Raw genomic sequence first — 21,155 nt, forward strand, 5'->3', positions numbered from 1 at the left:
CGCAGTGCTGAATTCCATGTAGCTGATTGAGCCACTGAGAGTTATAAGCCTAGTCGACAGCAACGCCTTTAGAGACGGAATAATTGAAAGAATGAATTGCAGTTCCAAAGAATGTCTCTGCATTTGCAAGAATTAATCTAGAGAATCTCTGGAAAACCTGCAGCACGACAGCCGGACGAATATTTAAGCGCTACTCCTACCGAAAATGATCGTTGATTATGTTGCATCCTAAAGATGCACTCAAATAAATACACTTGAGAAGACAGCGAGAAATCACAGAGCCATCTGTCGAGAGCCACCTACAACTCTCCTCCGTAAGTGCTGTCTCACTTGGTTTCCAAATGTGACAGTCTATTCTCACGCTAAGTAAGTGACAGCTTTAAACTAAGGTATTTTTGCAGAAAATGATAGTGATCAGGGACTGGTAGGAAGGTCAGAAGCGAACTACAGGTAATGCTAAAAATACAATTTCATGAGCAGTGTGCCTTTCTACAAGGCACCGTAACTCTTTCGGTGGACTGATTCTGGAATCTAAGCAAGAGGGCTGGAGAACGGCCACTAAACCACGCAAGCAAATGTCCGGGTGTCGACTATTGTGCTCTACCTCTTGAAGTATTCCTCGGCAGGACGAGAAAAAGCGTAAACAGAAAGAAGCATGAACGATTTAGACAAAAAGTTGGGATTCAGACAGGGAAACGGTGGGCGTCAGTAACATTTCCCAACGTCGCTGAGCTGCGCACCTGGAGTTCACAAGGTGGCTTAACGGTAATCGCAGTACAGGTTCGAAGGAGAAAGTAACATTCCATACACCTCGGGTACTTCACAGACGCAGTCGATGGGGGGTAATTTATTCCAGTGAGAATCACTGTCTGAGGCGGATACGACTAACAAGACGATCTCATCTACTCGTCATCGCCTATTTCGTCAAATATAAGGTACGGGACTTGGCCAGAAATGAAAGTGACAGAAGTGGGAACTCCAGATGACCACGCGTTTATAAAAAGAAAATAGCATTTCGGGCGCGGGTCGGGCGAGGCAGGAGCCAATTACATAAGCGAGATTTCCAGCAGCAGTTGGCGGAACGGAAAGCGCTCTGAACGGTAAATTGAAGGTCGTGGGATCGAATTACTTTAATTTTTACTTTACTCACACCGCAACCTAAATAACGCTCATCATATTGTTATATTAGAACAAATAATCCCTCGATCACAAATATTAAGTCAAAATTCACCAGGTTTCGACGCTACTATGAGCGTCGTCTTCAGAACTAAACTAACTGTTCTAAAACAGATTAGGTGTATAATACATTAACAAAATTAAAGTTCGTACCGACTGGAAAGAGATGCAGTACTTACAAGCCACATTTAAAAAAATCTAAGCCGGAAAGGTGACGTCATGAATAGTTGTAAATAAGATGGCGAGCCGCTAGGGGCTGCTCGTACTTGAGTGAACAAGGGTTGCAAAATTTACAGGTATGTGTCCGTAAAGTTTTCGTTGCTACCCATATCCTCAAGGTGTATGACAAGGTGCAGCTGGGAGAATTAGGTTCAAAATATCTGTGTGTTGCATTACACGTAATTGTACGTGAATCAGACGATGGTGATAATATGACATCCATTTTTTTTTTCACAGGCGCAGCATTGTATCAATGTCGGACCATTGAGCACACTCGAATACTTTCAAGAATGGTGAACAAAACAATTAATTCAAAGCAGGAGTTAAATGTAGAATGTCATGATTAATAAACGACCGACTTCTGCTAATGTGTCCGATCTCCATCAGTTTCGTTTTCACTACGAGCGAGACAAAATTTGAGGAATTTCTCAGACGGATAGTCGTAGGGGGAAGGGGTTGAGAGAGGGGTTATGTTTCCTATACAATAGCGCCACTATAAGAAATCCAGTGGGGAATAATGACCTCGGGGTGGGGGGCATTCACCAGTCAGTCGAAGAAAGAGGAAGGTGAGTTGTTGAAGAGGAGAGGAGTCGCCAGGAAAAAATAAAGAGCGTACGAGATATAAGAGGGAGATATCCTATCGCATGCCAGTCATTAAGCAGAATGAAGATGAGGAAGTGGTTACGTCGGAGGAAGTATTCAGACCGATAGGAGGAACCACGAAAAGCCTCAACCATGACAGCTGGATAGCGACTGAACTAAGTTCCTGCCAGTTACGAATAATGGGTTGCGTAGCTATGTTTCCTTCAGCAGTAAGAATTACATACCGACAAAGATAACAGAAATAAAAATATGTAGCCACTCTAGATTCTGTGGAAATAAAACATTTCGTCCAAAAGTCTCTTCTTTTGCATATTATATGACGTCTAAAGAGTGTAAGGAAATGTTTTCAGCTGCAGTAAATTATTCTGTCTTGCCGTTGTTACTTGGGAGTTTACAAGTAGACAGACACTTAGAAATTCGGGGAATACAGACCGCTGTTACGTAGGCGACCCGCCGGCAACGCGGTGCGTCAGCAGCGCGGCGCTAAACTAATTTCAGGTTTCCTACTCAGGGCAGCCGCGGCCGCGATCAGGCAGCCACTCACCTGAAACAAGACAAAATGCAGTTAGTTACCTGCCAGAAGCAGCGGAGCGCACTCTCTGTGGCGTCTCCGCTGGTGTGGCAACAAAATATGCGCAACATTCTTTACGCCAGTAAGGCATGCACTATAAAACTGTTAAGTGCTAATAACTAATACTTATGATACAGCAAACACAGGTAATAAGAAATTATTTTTCAGCTCAGTCATCACTCTTTGTTTATGAATCCGTCATAAAAGGACAGAAAACTGTGAACCGTCCTGGGTTCTAAAACAAAGCACGAGCAGAATCAACGGCATAGTAGTTGGAGAAATGTTAAGGAAGACAGAGTATTTAAAATTCGCTGTGATAAAAATATGGTAGACATGAAAATATTGTTGTTGTTGTTGTCTTCAGTCCTGAGACTGGTTTGATGCAGCTCTCCATGCTACTCTATCCTGTGCAAGCTTCTTCATCTCCCGGTACTTATTGCAACCTACATCCTTCTGAATCTGTTTAGTGTATTCACCTCTTGGTCTCCCTCTAGGGTTTTTACCCTTCGCGCTGCACTCCAATACTAAATTTGTGCTCCCTAGATGCCTCAGAACATGTCCTACCAACCGGTACCTTCTACTTGTCGAGTTGTGCCACAAACTCCTCTTCTCCCCAATTCTGTTCATTACCTCCTCATTAGTTATGTGATCTACCCATCTAATCTTCAGCATTCTTTTGCAGCACCACATTTCAAAAGCGTCTATTCTCTTCTTGTCTAAACTATTTATCGTCCATGTTTCACTTCCATACATGGCTACACTCCATACAAATACTTTCAGAAACGACTTCCTGATACTTAAATCTATACTCGATGTTAACAAATTTCTCTTCTTCAGAAACGCTTTCCTTGCCGTTGCCAGTCTACATTTTATATCCTCTCTACTTCGACCATCATCAGTTATTTTGCTCCCCAAATAGCAAAACTCCTTTACTACTTCAAGTGTCTGATTTCCTAATCTAATTCCCTCAGCATCACCCGACTTAATTCGACTACATTCCATTATCCTTGTTTTGCTTTTGTTGATGAAAATATATAGGCAGCAAAGGAATACTAATCTTAGAACGTTGTTGGGAAAGCCATGACACTTCATTACCGAAAATGCTAAAGTAATTTTATTTGCTTATTTAAAATGGCTATTTTATACTTGTCACTGTCGTTCTGGACATAGTATCAGATCTTTAGTTGTCATTTACGAACTAGGCAGCGATTTGCTTAGAGACTAAACAATAGCCGGCCCGTGTGGCCGTGCGGTTCTAGGCGCTTCAGTCTGGAACCGTGCGACCCCTACGGTCGCAGGTTAGAATGCTGCCTCAGGCATGGATGTGTGTGATGTCCTTAGGTTACTTAGGTTTAATTAGTTCTAAGTTCTAGGGGACTGATGACCACAGATGTTAAGTCCCATAGCGCTCAGAGCCATTTTGAACTAAACAATAAAAGACCGACAATGGCCTTGTATGAAGAAACATCCTAACATGCGGTTGAAGTGATTTAGAAAAATCACGAAAGGCCTAAATCAGGACGGTTAGAGGTGGATTTAACATTTCCACCCTCAAATACTAGTCCAGCAAGTAAACCACATTGCCAGTTCCCTTGGGCCGATAGCCTTCGGTGATCAGACAATGTTTGAATTTATTTAATGTTCTTATACTAAGTCACATTTGTTGTGCTTGCTTGTAGATGTTCATTGTTACTCGACAGGTCTCAGGAACATTTAATTTTAGTACTACGTACCACCGATGTACGCGTAGTCGGCGGTGTACTGAACATATTTTATGGTGTATTTTAGTCAAATTTGGAATTCGACATGGTGGTTCTGTCGCAACACCAACTCTTTGTCTAGACTTGATACCATCGGTGTAACGTCCCCAGGAGGCTGTTTTCTGTTACTGATAGCTTTCATTAAACGCATATTGGTCGCAGACGTAACTAAGGCGGTCTTCAGCTGCAAAAGTAGTATTTCCCCAGAGATATTTGCAAAAATCAGATTTACCTTGATTAGGAACAAATGAAGATACTTGGACCAATGTTATTTTTTACTCCTTGCCTCTATGGTACGGTCAGACGCAATTAATTGTTCTTGCTCTATGCTGTACATTGACACCGTGCAGGGGCTGTAGACCATCTCTTAATCAAGCATGTGATATATGAAAAGCTTTTATCATTTATAATGGGCGATATAAATGGGATTTTATTATTTTTCGTATTTTTATTGTAGTCTGAGCACCATTGGGTAGCAAAGAACTTCTGGATATTACCTGCTACGAAGAATTCTACATCAACGAAGCGAGAAGTAGAACTTCAAGTAACTATCATCAAAGTCCTTTAGCAGAATAGGGATCCTGAGACCACAGCAACATGGACTATGAGAACGGACTGAAACAAGATATTTCCTAGGTGTACTCAGTGTATTAATATTTCTGTTTCAATGTGTGGGGCGGAATACCATTCTCTTCATTCTTCTACACTAGTGGCGTAGTTAAAGAGCCATAAAACTGCGCTTTGCTAAGACGGCTGTGTTGATCGAATGTTGATTGTAATTTAGAGAGTCCATATACATTATGATAATTTTTTCTGCTGGTAGTTGCTTATGTGGTGCGCGACGTCTTTAGAATTCGGCTTGTGGCGGTACTTGTCTGGTTTCAGCAGGAAACATATTACATGGATAAGAAATTCGGGAGCACTTCAGTAATTGAATGTGGCTGGTTAAAACATGCTACTTGTCGCCTTCGTAACTGCGCAAATGTTCCATGATTTCTGTTGAAAATGTATCATTAACGTCGTCTTCTGTTCGCCAACCTTCATCCAGAAAGTAATAATGATAATAATAACAATAATAATAATTAATAAAACACTCCCACGCAAATTGACAACTGATTGCTGTATGCTGATTTTACAGCCTTCAAATTTCAATACGCTCAGCAGTTCTGCGTCCATGTGCTTAGGCTCTACCTGCAATGGATTTCGAGATGAAACGCCCAAGCAGATTTGTCCACAATTTGATTGGAAAAACGTAAATATCAAAATATCAGAGACGACTTCTAATATCAAATCGCTGCCCGAATTTTTTTTTAAATTTCTGTTTTGAGTTAACTTCCTCTTCACGAAGTTATCCTCTCCTGGACCAACCTCTTCATCTTAAATTAGCATTTGCAGTCAACGTCCATTATTTGTTGTATATGTTTCGAACTCTGTCTTCGCCTACAGCTTGTGTTCGCTACAGCTGCCTCTGATACACATCTGTCATTCAATCCCTTTTTGTAATCAGTGTTTTCCACACATTCTTTTCGTCGCCGATTCTGTAAAAAACATTTCTTATCTTGTAAATACACTTGATTTTAAGGAACCTAACAGGAAAGTTCAAACACTTTTGTTGTCCTCTTTTCCGGCTTTTCCACAGTAAGTGAATTCCTATCACTCACTGCTGTGCTCATAAACTTCTTCCTCAAGTCAAGGTCTACGTTTGATACCAGTACACTTCCTTTTGCGAGAAATGCCCTCTTTGCCTGTGCCAATGTGCTTCTTATATACGCCTTGCTTGGTACATCATGCGTTAATTTGCTTCTAAAGTAAGAGAATTACTTCACTTCGTCTACTGCTTGGCCTCCAGTTTTGATGTAAGTTTTACCTCTAACCCCATTACTACTACTCCTTATTAATTTATTCTTTCTTCCTTTCTTTCGATTACTCTCAATCTATATTCTGCGCACACTGGACATTTCATTTCACTATTCCTCACACTTACTGAGGATAGCAATGTCAACTGCGAATTTTATTTTGATACAGTCATCATCGTCATATCATTTAAGACTGATTATGCCTTTCAGCGTCCAGTCTGGAGCATAGCCCCCTTATAAAATTCCTCCATGATCCCCTATTCAGTGCTAACATTGGTGCCTCTTCTGATGTTAAACCTATTACTTCAAAATCATTCTTAACCGAATCCAGGTACCTTCGCCTTGGTCTGTCCCGACTCCTCCTACCCTCTACTGCTGAACCCATGAGTCTCTTGGGTAACCTTGCTTCTCCCATGTGCGTAACATGACCCCACCATCTAAGCCTGTTCGCCCTGACTGCTACATCTATAGAGTTCATTCCCAGTTTTTCTTTGATTTCCTCATTGTGGACACCCTCCTGCCACTGTTCCCATCTACTAGTATCTGAAATCATCCTAGCTACTTTCATATCCGTAACCTCAACCTTGTTGATAAGGTAACCTGAGTTCACCCAGCTTTCGCTCCCATACAACAAAGTTGGTCGAAAGATTAAACGGTGCACATATAACTTAGTCTTGGTACTGACTTCCTTCTTGCAGAAGAGAGTAGATCGTAGCTGAGCGCTCACTGCATTGGCTTTGCTACACCTTGCTTCCATTTCTTTCACTATGTTGCCATCCTGTGAGAATATGCATCCTAAGTACTTGAAACCGTCCATCTGTTCTAACTTTGTTCCTCCAATTTCGCACTCAATCCGTTTATGTTTCTTTCCCACTGACATTACTTTCGTTTTGGAGATGCTAATCTTCATACCATAGTCCTTACATTTCTGGTCTAGCTCTGAGATATTACTTTGCAAACTTTCAATCGAATCTGCCATCACAACTAAGTCATCCGCATATGCAAGACTGCTTATTTTGTGTTCACGTATCTTAATCTCACCCAGCCAGTCTATTGTTTTCAACATATGATCCATAAATAATATGAGCAACAGTGGAGACAGGTTGCAGCCTTGTCTTACCCCTGAAACTACTCTTGATACAGTTTCACACTAAATTTTGATCCCACTTCTTAACCTTTATTTTGTTCCCGCGGTTTCCGAGCGTTTCTAGGCGCTTCAGTCTGGAACCGTGCGATCGCTACGGTCACAGGTTCGAATCCTGCCTCGGGCATGGATGTGTGTGATGTCCTTAGGTTCGTTAGGTTTAAGTAGTTCTAAGTTCTAGGGGACTGACGACCTCAGAAGTTAAGTCCCAGAGTGCTAAGAGTCATGTGAACCATTTTGAAGCATCTCCTGAACTATGTGGCGTACAATGATATACTTTTGTAGGTAAATGCGGCAACATGCGTGGATACTGTATGCGGAGTTTATTGCGAATAGAATTAGTAGCAAGGAAGTTTTACGCCCATCTGATTGTTTATGACACCATATCTCCCGAATTACGTGTCCTACAATGATATAATTTTGCAGTTACATTCAATGCTGTATGTGCATAGTGTCTGCAAAATGTATCGCGTATGCAGTTAGTGATAAAGAAGTAATATTGTAACGTCATGTCCCGTGCTGTACTTTTACTGTATGAACAGCGGAAAAGTAGTAAGCGGTGAACTTTTTTCCTTTCATCATTTGGTAAGGGTTGCCAAGGAGAACAAAATTTCATGGAAATTTGAAGTTATGTTTAAAGTTTGTTGCAATTCGGCAAGTACTCTCATTCTCAAATACTGGGTGAATAAAGTCTGGGAATCCACGTGTCGCTATCTACGCTTCGTCCGCATCTCATGGTCGTGCGGTAGCGTTCTCGCTTCCCGGGTTCGATTCCCGGCGGGGTCAGAGATTTTCTCTGCCTCGTGATGACTGGGTGTTGTGTGATGTCCTTAGGTTAGTTAGGTTTAAGGAGTCCTAAGTTCTAGGGGACTGATGACCATGGATGTTAAGTCGCATAGTGCTCAGAGTCCTTTGAACCATTTTTTAAGCTACGCTTCTTTTTCACCCCAACCACACCTCCTTCAAAGGTGGCTGGTTCCTACCCACACAGCTTCTCTTGACTGACAGTGAGGTTTAAGTGTACCCAATTTGCTTAAAATCGTTCATGTGGTTTAGGGGAGGCATGGAACATACACACACACACACACACACACACACACACACACACGTACATGCATTTTTATGTGTATTGATTCTTGTTAGCAACTTGAATGCGCTAACTGTTAGGATAGCATTTATCTGCTCTTGTTATCTTAGAGATTATATCCATGACATTATAACGATAGTCTGATTATGTGTCTCCTGTTTCATAGATTGTACACACTAATTTGAATAATCGTTTGCTTTCCACTTGGCACAATGATTTCATAAATTGAGAATGAATGTTATCTACCGCGTCTGTCTTGTTCGTACTGAAATGTTCCTGTGCTCTGTCAGTATTCACGAGTAAAGATAGATTGTCGATATCGGTTGGGCTCAACTTTGTCTACATCGCCAGCCACTTATTTATAAAATCGAGAACGTTGTCACGTGTCTAACAAGGACACTGCCAGTAAACAAGCAGCGAGCCCGCAATACAGGACACGGCTATCTTCATCCTTAGAGTGATGTTACGCTGCCGTTCGCTCTCTCCCAGACGCTGGGCTAATTCCGTGGTATGTTGCTACGGATGTACTAGCCAGAGTAGCAAGGGCAGAACTGCGCACGCGCGGCCGTCGTAATTGGCGGTCGCGGCGCGGTGTGGCCGCCTGCGCGGCAATCTGGCCGCGTGATCCGCTTAACCGCAGGCAAGGACAGCAATTGCGGCGCCTCGCCTCGCCGCGCCGCGGCGCTCTACGGCTTCGCGACAATAAACCGGCCGCAGCCGCAGCCGCAGCCGCAGCCGATTAGACGGGCCACAAGTGCGAAGCCGCGCGGGCCCAGCCCACCGCAACTGCCGCAAAATGTATCACAGCGTGACAAGAGCCGGTCTCGGTCTGCAGTCGCCGCTGTTCGTTCAGGGAACAGAGAAACGATAGCTGTCGGTAGGCGATGTGTTAATCACTACCTAATGTCTGTTGCGTGCTCATGAAGAGAAGAAGAAGGAAGCGGTCTATTGACACACAGTCAACATGGGTTCAGAAAACATCGTTCCTGTGAAACACAACTATCTCTTAGAAACTTCCTGGCAGATTAAAACTGTGTGCCGGACCGAGACTCGAACTCGCGACCTTTGGCTTTCGCGGGAAAGTGGTCTACCAGCTTATCTACCCAACCAAGACTCACGCCCCGTCCTCACAGCTTCACTTCTGCCAGTACCTCGTCTCCTACCTTCCAAACTTTACAGAAGCTCTCCAGCGAAAGGCAAAGGTCCCGAGTTCGAGTCTCGGTCCGGCACACAGTTTTAATCTGCCATGAAGTTTCACATCAGTGCACACTCGGCTGTACAGTGAAAATTTCATTCTACCAACTAGCTTTTTATTCACATGAAGTGCTGAGTGCTATTGACAAGGTATTTCAGATCGATTCCGTATTCCTGGCTTTTCGGAAGGGTTTTTACACTGTACCACACAAGCGGTTTGTAGTGAAATTGCGTGCTTATGGAATACCATCTCAGTTATGTGACTGTATTTGATTTCCTGTCAGAGAGGTCACAGTTAATAGTAATTGACAGAAAGTCATCGAGCAAAACATCGCCACACACCGTCAGGTAGCTCGCGGAGTATGGATGTAAATGTAGAAGTGATTTCAGGCGTTCTCCAAGGTAGTGTTATAGGCCCTTTGCTGTTCCTTATCTATATAAACTATTTGGGAGACAATGTGAGCAGACTCTTCGGTTGTTTGCAGATGATGCTGTCATTTATCGACTAATAAAGTCATGGGAAGATCAAAATAAACTGCGAAACGATTTAAAAAAAAAATCTGAATGGTGCGAAAAGTGGCAGTTGACCCGAAATAATGAAAAGTGTGAGGTCATCCACTTGAGTGCTAAAAGGAACGCGTTAAACGTCGGTTACTCGATAAATCAGTCTAATCTAAAAGCCGTAAATTCAACTAAATACCTAGGTATTACAATTACGAACAACTTAAATTGGAAAGAACACACAGAAAATCTTGTGGGGAAGTCTAACCAAATGGGCTCTCATTAAACTTTGACAAAACACAGTATATACTGTTCCACACAGTAAATGGAATGACACCATTAATAAATATAGACTTCGATCAGAAATCGGTAGCTAAGGTAGAATATTCAAAATTTCTAGGTGTATGCACTGATGAGGGGTTTAACTGGAAAAAACACACTGAGGATCTGCTGAAACGTTTGAGTTCAGCTACTTATGCTATTAGAGTCATTGCAAATTTTGGCCATGTACATCTGAGTAAATTAGCTTACCACGCCTATTTTCATTCTCTGCTTTCGTATGGCATAATATTCTGGGGTAACTCATCATTGAGTAAAAGAGTGTTCATTGCACAAAAGCGTGTAATCAGAATAACTGCTGTAGCTCATCCAAGATCATCCTGCAGACACTTATTTAAAGAGCTAGAGATCTTCACTGTCGCCTCGCAATATATATATTCACTTATGAAATTTGTTATTAATAATCCGAACGTATTCAAAAGTAATAGCAGTGTACATAGCTACAACACTAGGAGAAAGGATGATCTTCACTACTCAAGGTTAAATCTAACTTTGGTTCAGAAGGGGGTAAATTATGCTGCCACAAATGTCTTAGGTCACTTACCTAATAGCATCAAAAGTCTGACAGATAGCCATATGGCATTTAAAAGGAAATTAAAAGAATTTCATAATGGCAACTCCTTCTACTCATTAGATGAATTTTTGGATATAGTAAGTGGGTATTTTCCCAACCCCCACAAAAAAAATTAAAAATATTGAGTGTCATGTAATATTTTGTATGATGAAATATCTTGTATAGACACCTTTTATTAACCTGACACGTTCCACATCATTACGAAGTGTCGTATTCATGATCTATGGAACAAGTACTAATCTAATCTAATCTAATCTTCTCCCATTTTCGGTTAAGGTGCTGTTATTGCAACTGGAAGGGCATAAAGATACAGAAATAAAACGATAATACATCTACGAGGAGTGAGTGTCTGTCGCACTTGGGCACTGAGGAAGCAGGAAACAAGAAAGACAAACGAAATCGAAATGCTTCAGATATCGAGAAAACTTAATACGGGTTTGTGTACCGGCCGAGATGATGCTGCGGCCGAGACTGTTCAAATCCTTTTCCGGCCATCTAGATTTAAGTTCTCTGTGGTTTCCCTAAATCGCTTAAGACCAACGCCGTGATAGTTCCTCTGAAAAGGGCATGGCCAAATTCCTTCCCTATCGTTCCCTCAATCCGAGCTTGTGCTTCGTCTGATAACCTTATCGTTCCCGGGATGTTAAAACTTTATTTTATTTCCTTCCTTTCTTTACACCATTACACTTGCTACAACTTAGAGTTAACAATGAAAAAAAAATGGTCCAAATGGCTCTGAGCACTATGGGACTCAACTGCTGTGGTCATTAGTCCCCTAGAACTTAGAACTACTTAAACCTAACTAACCTAAGGACATCACACACATCCATGCTCGAGGCAGGATTCGAACCTGCGACCGTGGCAGTCTCACGGTTCCGGACTGCGCGCCTAGAACCGCGAGACCACCGCGGCCGGCTGTTAACAATGAAGATTTGCTTAAAATATTCTGGTTTCTCTGGTTCCATTATTCGTGACTGCTGCTGTCACCTACGTGAAGAGAAAAGTATGCTATGCAGCTGACTTGGTTATGACAGTGGAAGGAAGGATAACAGTTATTTACACCTGTACCGCATTTAGATTTTGTTGTTAACTGTATATTAATAGAGACAATGGGACGATAGATCCGTAAATTCTGATTTCGAAGCTGTTTCCTGGCGACTGTGTTGATTGTGCCCTCCAGCGAAGCCATACTGCCAGTTCACAGTCGTCACGACGCCGTCTGCAGTTTTGCCAGCTGTTGAAAGGCTGCTGTTCTTGGCCCTAAAGTCTCGAGGCCGGAGGATATGGTTGTGGCACGATTTCTTCTCGTGGCGGTCTTGCAGGAAGTAATGGACATACGACGGGCCATATAGTCCTTACACTGTGTGAAACAAGTCGTGGTTACTATTTCATACTCTTCGAGCAAGCACATGTACTCTCACTTTGACGATGACAGAACAGAATCTTGTTGTTAGTAGGTGATCTCCTGTGCCCTCCTGTTACGGACAATCTCTTCCTATTTGCGTCATCGTGCTAAAATTAATCCGGCATGTCAACGCCGACGGAATAGCCGTGGGTATTATGTTCTCATACTGTGCCACTTGCCGGGAAGGCCACCTCGGAAGTAACATTCCGTTTAATGACATCTTATATACGGCAGCTTATTGGCTATTAATAAAAGCGCACACGTTCGGCAGCTGGCAGATCGAGGGCATGGCACAGCCTGTCAGTTTCTGATACAATCTGATCTGTTACTCAATTCGGACTTTTAACTTACTATTTCTGCGGGGAATTGATGGCAAAGATGAGCTAGCTAATTTCGTTTCCTCCCTGAGGTGAATGAGCTACAGCGCACCAGACAGAATTCAACTTCCGTCTGCAAGGCTCTGAAAAGCCTTCGGCAGGAACAGTAATTGACGAATTATTTTGTCTTTGGATCAGAGTAAAAGAGTAAATGAAACAAAGTACTCTATAAATAAATAAAAGAAACGAGGACTTGAGAACAAACGCTCTTATAAGCATAATAGCAGACAAACCCGCAGCTGCCCGGATATTCATTTTGCCAAATTTCTATTACAGATGAAAACAAAGAATGAATTCTGTTAGTAGTGAAGTATGGAAAAAATTTCATTTCCATTTATTAGTGAAAACACCTTTGAAATCACGAAACAGCCGTACAAAGAAATGTACGAATGTGTACGTAAAATATCCATATTAAGATACGCGATTCCGGATGGTTTTTGTATGCTGGGCGCAGCTACGTCACGTCTGTACACCGCGGTTATGTTAACATTTCTCTGGCACCGCCTCTTCGTAGCTGTATAGACGGCTATCGTTCTCGCCTACGACCGTTAGCGCTTCGCAGCTGAAAGCTGTCAAAAGCGCTGCCACGTGTTAGGGGTTTCCTTCAGTTGAATCGACTGCAGGAGTGTCGAAGTAGTAAAGAATAAATGTATTATTGAAACATCATGCATGATGGCGTAGTTTTTCACGCATCTCACTGTTTATGACATATCTCCTGCACTATGATAGATAGATGGTTGCTACCCCCACGGCAGTTGTCTGATAGTAAGGGAAATGTGAACCAAGTTTGGTCGAATTCTGTCTACTGGTTTAGGAGGAGAAGTAGATCATACACATACAAATGGTTCAAATGGCTCTCAGCACTATGGGACTTAACTTCTTAGGTCAGCAGTCCCCTAGAACTTAGAACTACTTAAACCTAACTAACCTAAGGACATCAAACACATCCAAGCCCGAGGAAGGATTCGACCTACGACCGTAGCGGTCGCGCGGTTCCAGACTGAAGCGCCTAGAACCGCACGTCCACTCCGGCCGGCCATACACATAAACAAGCATCCATTTTTATAATATATATCGATTACTCGACTTTTGTTTAAAAGATTTTCGGTGCCAGAAGTGAACTTTTGGTTGAAGCATAGGAGAAGATGGACGTTTTCTGTTTTCTTATAGGGTGTAAAAACAAAGGGTCTCATAAGCGCCCACATCACAACCGTAGAAAACGAAGACAAAATAAGTAGTTAAAAGCGACTACATGTTCACTGAAGGAAAGACAGCTAAAAACAGATACTTGGAGAAAGTTCCATAAAATACGCCATAGAGAAACAGAGGTCCTGAACTAAAGATTAAATGTCTTTCGCCATATTGACACGATAGGTAAACAGTAAGACACGGTTGATGGCCCACACGTCTTTCGCTAAAACGGCCTACAACTCAGACGGTAAAAATAAATTGTAACGTAAGTTGTTTAAAAAAGGGGCATTCCGTCACCTAATGGAGAGGTGTCTACGGTACAGGCGAATAAGCGCAAAGTGGTGGGGGAGCACCACTTAACAAATGGCGATTGCTAAAAAAAACGGTGCCCAATACGCAACCTAGCTGAAATGATCTCCTCGTGGCGAGAGGGATGAGAGGAAATGGAAGAACTAGCGGGCCGAGATACCAGGACTGAAACCTTGGCAGCAGCAGCAGCGGCCTCGTTTCTCGTCAGAAGGGCGTGACCACAAACTCACATAAACATCACAGTGGATCCATCAAGAGTGAGCAAGTGACAGCTCTCCTGGAGCTGTTGTACCAAGCGATGAACGGTGTACAGCACACAGAGGCTGTGAAGGGCACTGAGAGAGTCGGAGCAGAAGACGCAATTGAAAAGTCTGTGCCTTCGGATGTACTTCGTGGCCTGATACAGGGGCAAGAGCTCTGCTTGAGCAGTGTTTCGAAAGGCGCTACCGAAAAACGTCGTTGCCAATAACAAAGGCACACCCAACACCACGGTCAGTTCGAGAGCCATCAGTGTACACAACGGCACTATCGCGAAGTTCCGTGCGAATATCGTGAAACTTACGGTGGTAGAGCGAGGCTGGAGTAGTGTCTATAGTAAGCGAATGAAGGCCAAGGTAAACATGGGCCGTTACGCAAAGCCAAGGTTGTAAAGGGTTTTCACCGATCGGGACAGTGGCAGGTAGCTTGATGTTATGCTGCTGGAGCAAGAGCCGAAAGCGTACTCCAGGAGTTAACAGAGAAGAGGGACGCGCCCCATACTGGCGTTGGAAGGAGTCATTGAAGAAAGAGGCATAGGACGGGTGGTTAGGCATGACAGACAAACGGCATGGATCTCTGCAGAGGAGGAAGTCACGGCGGTATCACAGTGGTAGTTTGGCAGCTTCTGCATGCAGACTATGAACTGGGCTAGTGAAAAAGGCTCCAGTGGCCAAACGGATGCCACGATGGTGGAGTGTATCTAGACGGAGTAAGATGGACAGACGTGAAGAAGTATAAACGAAACACCCATAGTCTAGTTTCGAACGGACAGTGATCCGATCCGTTCCCCAGGAAGTACCTCTGGGGACACGTAGGACATTGAGGGACCGGGCGGCCAGGTAAGACACGTGGGAGAAAGTTTTCTATCGAGCATGAGCCCTCGGAATTTCGTGGTTTCAAGGAAAGGTAGAGCAACAGGCCCAATACGTAAAGGGGATGGAAGAAAGCATTTGCGCCTCCAGAAATTCATACAAATGGTTTTGTCAGTGGAAAAGTGAAAGCCATTGTCAATGCTCAATGAGTAACGACGATCGAGACATCGCTGAAGACGCCGCTCTATGAGACGTCCCTGGAGAACTGCAATATATATATATATATATATATATATATATATATATATATATATATATATATATATATACACTCCTGGAAATTGAAATAAGAACACCGTGAATTCATTGTCCCAGGAAGGGGAAACTTTATTGACACATTCCTGGGGTCAGATACATCACATGATCACACTGACAGAACCACAGGCACATAGACACAGGCAACAGAGCATGCACAATGTCGGTACTAGTACAGTGTATATCCACCTTTCGCAGCAATGCAGGCTGCTATTCTCCCATGGAGACGATCGTAGAGATGCTGGATGTAGTCCTGTGGAACGGCTTGCCATGCCATTTCCACCTGGCGCCTCAGTTGGACCAGCGTTCGTGCTGGACATGCAGACCGCGTGAGACGACGCTTCATCCAGTCCCAAACATGCTCAATGGGGGACAGATCCGGATATCTTGCTGGCCAGGGTAGTTGACTTACACCTTCTAGAGCACGTTGGGTGGCACGGGACACATGCGGACGTGCATTGTCCTGTTGGAACAGCAAGTTCCCTTGCCGGTCTAGGAATGGTAGAACGATGGGTTCGATGACGGTTTGGCTGTACCGTGCACTATTCAGTGTCCCCTCGACGATCACCAGAGGTGTACGGCCAGTGTAGGAGATGGCTCCCCACACCATGATGCCGGGTGTTGGCCCTGTGTGCCTCGGTCGTAAACAGTCCTGATTGTGGCGCTCACCTGCACGGCGCCAAACACGCATACGACCATCATTGGCACCAAGGCAGAAGCGACTCTCATCGCTGAAGACGACACGTCTCCATTCGTCCCTCCATTCACGCCTGTCGCGACACCACTGGAAGCGGGCTGCACGATGTTGGGGCGTGAGCGGAAGACGGCCTAACGGTGTGCGGGACCGTAGCCCAGCTTCATGGAGACGGTTGCGAATGGTCCTCGCCGATACCCCAGGAGCAACAGTGTCCCTAATTTGCTGGGAAGTGTCGGTGCGGTCCCCTACGGCACTGCGTAGAATCCTACGGTCTTGGTGTGAATCTGTGCGTCGCTGCGGTCCGGTCCCAGGTCGACGGGCACGTGCACCTTCCGCCGACCACTGGCGACAACATCAATGTACTGTGGAGACCTCACGCCCCACGTGTTGAGCAATTCGGCGGTACATCCTCCCGGCCTCCCACATGCCCACTATACGCCCTCGCTCAAAGTCCGTCAATTGCACATATGGTTCACGTCCACGCTGTCGCGGCATGCTACCAGTGTTAAAGACTGCGATGGAGCTCCGTATGCCACGGCAAATTGGCTGACACTGACGGCGGCGGTGCACAAATGCTGCGCAGCTAGCGCCATTCGACGGCCAACACCGCGGTTCCTGGTGTGTCCGCTGTGCCGTGCGTGTGATCATTGCTTGTACAGCCCTCTCGCAGTGTCCGGAGCAAGTATGGTGAGTCTGACACACCGGTGTCAATGTGTTCTTTTTTCCATTTCCAGGAGTGTATATATATATGGAACGCTTCACGACTTCGCGTGTCTTCTTTGCGCAGGGGGGGCATGCTTCTCTACGCTGTATCGTTCCAATTTTACTATACAGAGTGTTCCAAAATGAACATACCGCTTTTAAGGCGTTGTAGCATTTATTACGTTCAACTTACAGTTGTAAATAATACACCAAATGAAAGAGCAACGCATACAGTTTTGTTTGTATACCTGTGCGTCATGGGAAGAATATGGAAGCAAAGAGTGACTGATAAACATGTTGAACGAGCGCGAGTCTTTCACGCTTAGCCCAAGGAAATATCCCGACGGAAAGTTTATTGGCCTCTCTTTTTCGGTGAATCAACTGTAACTGATGTTTCTTATCTTGATGTGCTACAGACATGGCCCGTGCCTCAATGGGAAGAAGCTGAACAACACATCTTTATTTGGGAGCAAGATTGTGTGCTGGCATAACTCAGTGCTCAACTGGTTAAACAACGTTGTATCCGACCGGTGGATTGGGCGCAAGGGGCCGGTTGACACAGCATTTTATGCATGACCTCAACGTTCACACACGATCTGACGCGACCACGTGTATGTGCCTCCGACACCAGTTGATCTAGCAGACTTTAGAAACAGTGATATTGCAACAGTTACTCCTGACAAATTGATCAAGGTTTCGGAACAGCTCGCAAAATATTCGAATGTGTGTGAATTTCTAAGGGGCCAAACTGTTGAGGTCATCGGTCCCTAGACTTACACACTACTTAAACTAAATTAAATTATGCTAAGAACAATACACACACCCACGCCAGTGCGAGGACTCGAACCTCCGGCGGGAAGGGCCGCGCAATCCGTAACATGGCGCGTCAAACCGCGCGGCCAATCCGCGCGGCTAACAGCTCGCTTATCGATTCGATGTGTGATCGGTGTTCACAATGAATAATTGTAAGAAAAACTGTTTGTGTTTCTCTTTCATTTGGTGTATTAGTTATAATCGTATGGTGAATGTAATATGTCCTACAAAACCTTAAAAACCGTATATTCATTTTGAAACACCCTGTATATACCGCCGAAGCGAGTACTGGAGAAGATGGATGTTTAGAGTCGATGACGAGGTCATTACACACGGAGGACACGATCAGCCTACGCAAGGATGCGGAAAATAATTGCCAATGCCCTTTCTTACGCAAGCATCCCAGAATTCTACTGAAATGATTTTTGAAGATCATGAAACACTTCAATTTGGTTGGCCAGTCGGGACTATGAACTTCGGTCTTCCGACATATGACTCCATTTTCACAACAGGCGCGTCGATCCGATCGGTAGAGGTTCGAGGATGACCGTCATCGGTTTATAAGTATATCTGTCAACTGATGCTGCCGTGACTTTAAATGTACTGAGCCCCAACTGTAGTTGGCAGACGATGGCACCAATTCGCCATGAAGAGCGCCAGATTATGATGAGCAGGAGTGTGGGATAAAGGAACGAACGGGAACTCTCCGCACACGGATCACTGCGGGCTGAGGTAGCGGGAACATGTACCCTCATTACAGCATCAATTAAATTTAGATGTCTGGAATATGCTGTCGGCACTTGGAGGAACACAGACTTATCAAAAACTTAAATACACCTTACTGATGTTCCCAGCAACATTTATTTTATAATTTGTTATGAATCGGCTTTCGGCACAAGGGTGAATAATGGAAAAAGTATTTTGATCATTAAGGATTGTTAAAGTATTAGCCGCTAGCTAATATTTTTCCACAGTAGATATTGTACAATGCTTCTTGTAAATACACTCCTGGAAATGGAAAAAAAAGAACCCATTGACACCAGTGTGTCAGACCCACCATACTTGCTCTGGACACTGCGAGAGGGCTGTACAAGCAATGATCACACGCACGGCACAGCGGACACACCAGGAACCGCGGTGTTGGCCGTCGAATGGCGCTAGCTGCGCAGCATTTGTGCACCGCCGCCGTCAGTGTCAGCCAGTTTGCCGTGGCATACGGAGCTCCATCGCAGTCTTTAACACTGGTAGCATGCCGCGACAGCGAGGACGTGAACCGTATGTGCAGTTGACGGACTTTGAGCCAGGGCTTATAGTGGGCATGCGGGAGGCCGGGTGGACGTACCGCCGAATTGCTCAACACGTGGGGCGTGAGGTCTCCACAGTACATCGATGTTGTCGCCAGTGGTCGGCGGAAGGTGCACGTGCCCGTCGACCTGGGACCGGAACGCAGCGACGCACGGATGCACGCCAAGACCGTAGGATCCTACGCAGTGCCGTAGGGGACCGCACCGCCACTTCCCAGCAAATTAGGGACACTGTTGCTCCTGGGGTATCGGCGAGGACCATTCGCAACCGTCTCCATGAAGCTGGGCTACGGTCCCGCACACCGTTAGGCCGTCTTCCGCTCACGCCCCAACATCGTGCAGCCCGCCTCCAGTGGTGTCGCGACAGGCGTGAATGGAGGGACGAATGGAGACGTGTCGTCTTCAGCGATGAGAGTCGCTTCTGCCTTGGTGCCAATGATGGTCGTATGCGTGTTTGGTGCCGTGCAGGTGAGCGCCACAATCAGGACTGCATACGACCGAGGCACACAGGGCCAACACCTGGCATCATGGTGTGGGGAGCGATCTCCTACACTGGCCGTACACCTCTGGTGATCGTCGAGGGGACACTGAATAGTGCACGGTACATCCAAACCGTCATCGAACCCATCGTTCTACCATTCCTAGACCGGCAAGGGAACTTGCTGTTCCAACAGGACAATGCACGTCCGCATGTATCCCGTGCCACCCAACGTGCTCTAGAAGGCCAGCAAGATCTCCGGATCTGTCCCCCATTGAGCATGTTTGGGACTGGATGAAGCGTCGTCTCACGCGGTCTGCACGTCCAGCACGAACGCTGGTCCAACTGAGGCGCCAGGTGGAAATGGCATGGCAAGCCGTTCCACAGGACTACATCCAGCATCTCTACGATCGTCTCCATGGGAGAATAGCAGCCTGCATTGCTGCGAAAGGTGGATATACTCTGTACTAGTGCCGACATTGTGCATGCTCTGTTGCCTGTGTCTATGTGCCTGTGGTTCTGTCAGTGTGATCATGTGATGTATCTGACCCCAGGAATGTGTCAATAAAGTTTCCCCTTCCTGGGACAATGAATTCACGGTGTTCTTATTTCAATTTCCAGGAGTGTAGTATTACTGCTTGTCACCCACATTCCATTGATACCTCTGCCCTCCTCCCTGTTTTGCCTGTTCATCACACACACCAGTTATTTTGTCCAGGTAACACTCGTGTACCTTTTCTGGCCTGTACATACTTATATGGTTCAAATGGCTCTGAGCACTATAGGACTTAACATCTGTGGTCATCAGTCCCCTAGAACTTAGAACTACTTAAACCTAACTAACCTAAGGACATCACACACATCCATGCCCGAGGCAGGATTCGAACCTGCGACCGTAGCAGTAACGCAGTTTCGGACTGAGCGCCTAGAACCGCTAGACCACCGCGACGACGGACGTACTTATACATTCAATATAAGAATCTTGGTGAATTTTATTATGCTTGTGTTTTGTACAGATACACATTGAAAAGATCAGATATCTTCGAGAAAACAATCTTCATATATAACTTCCTGGCAGATTATAACTGTGTGCCCGACCGAGACTCGAACTCGGGACCTTTGCCTTTCGTGGGCAAGTGCTCTACCACCTTTCTTTCAGGAGTGCTAGTTCTGCAAGGTTCGCTGGAGAGCTCCTGTAAAGTTTGGAAGGTAGGAGACGAGATACTGGCAGAAGTAAAGCTGTGAGTATTGGGCGTGAGTAGTGCTTCGGTAGCTCAGATGGTAGAGCACTTGCCCGCGAAAGGCAAAGGTCCCGAGTTGGAGTCTCGGTCGGGCACACAGTTTTAATCTGTCAGGAAGTTTGATATCAGCGCACACTCCGCTGCAGAGTGAATATCTCATTCTGGAATCTTCATATAGCTACGTATAAACTATACTGTAGCTAGTATTGTGTGGACTCGCTGTTGAGTC

The 21,155-nt window shown here is 44.9% G+C and overlaps 1 protein-coding gene and 1 non-coding gene across 2 annotated transcripts in view; both read right to left on the reverse strand.

Moving 5' to 3' along the window:
• Positions 1 to 21,155, reverse strand: part of LOC126272961 (uncharacterized) — a 359,782-nt gene that overhangs the window by 235,531 nt on the left and 103,096 nt on the right. The window lies entirely within an intron of this gene.
• LOC126286641 (U6 spliceosomal RNA) lies at positions 17,131 to 17,240 on the reverse strand. The gene has a single exon (XR_007551713.1). It is a non-coding gene; the product is annotated as a U6 spliceosomal RNA (small nuclear RNA).

This window comes from Schistocerca gregaria, chromosome 1 (genome assembly GCF_023897955.1).
Source record: "Schistocerca gregaria isolate iqSchGreg1 chromosome 1, iqSchGreg1.2, whole genome shotgun sequence".
NCBI lineage: Eukaryota > Metazoa > Arthropoda > Insecta > Orthoptera > Acrididae > Schistocerca > Schistocerca gregaria.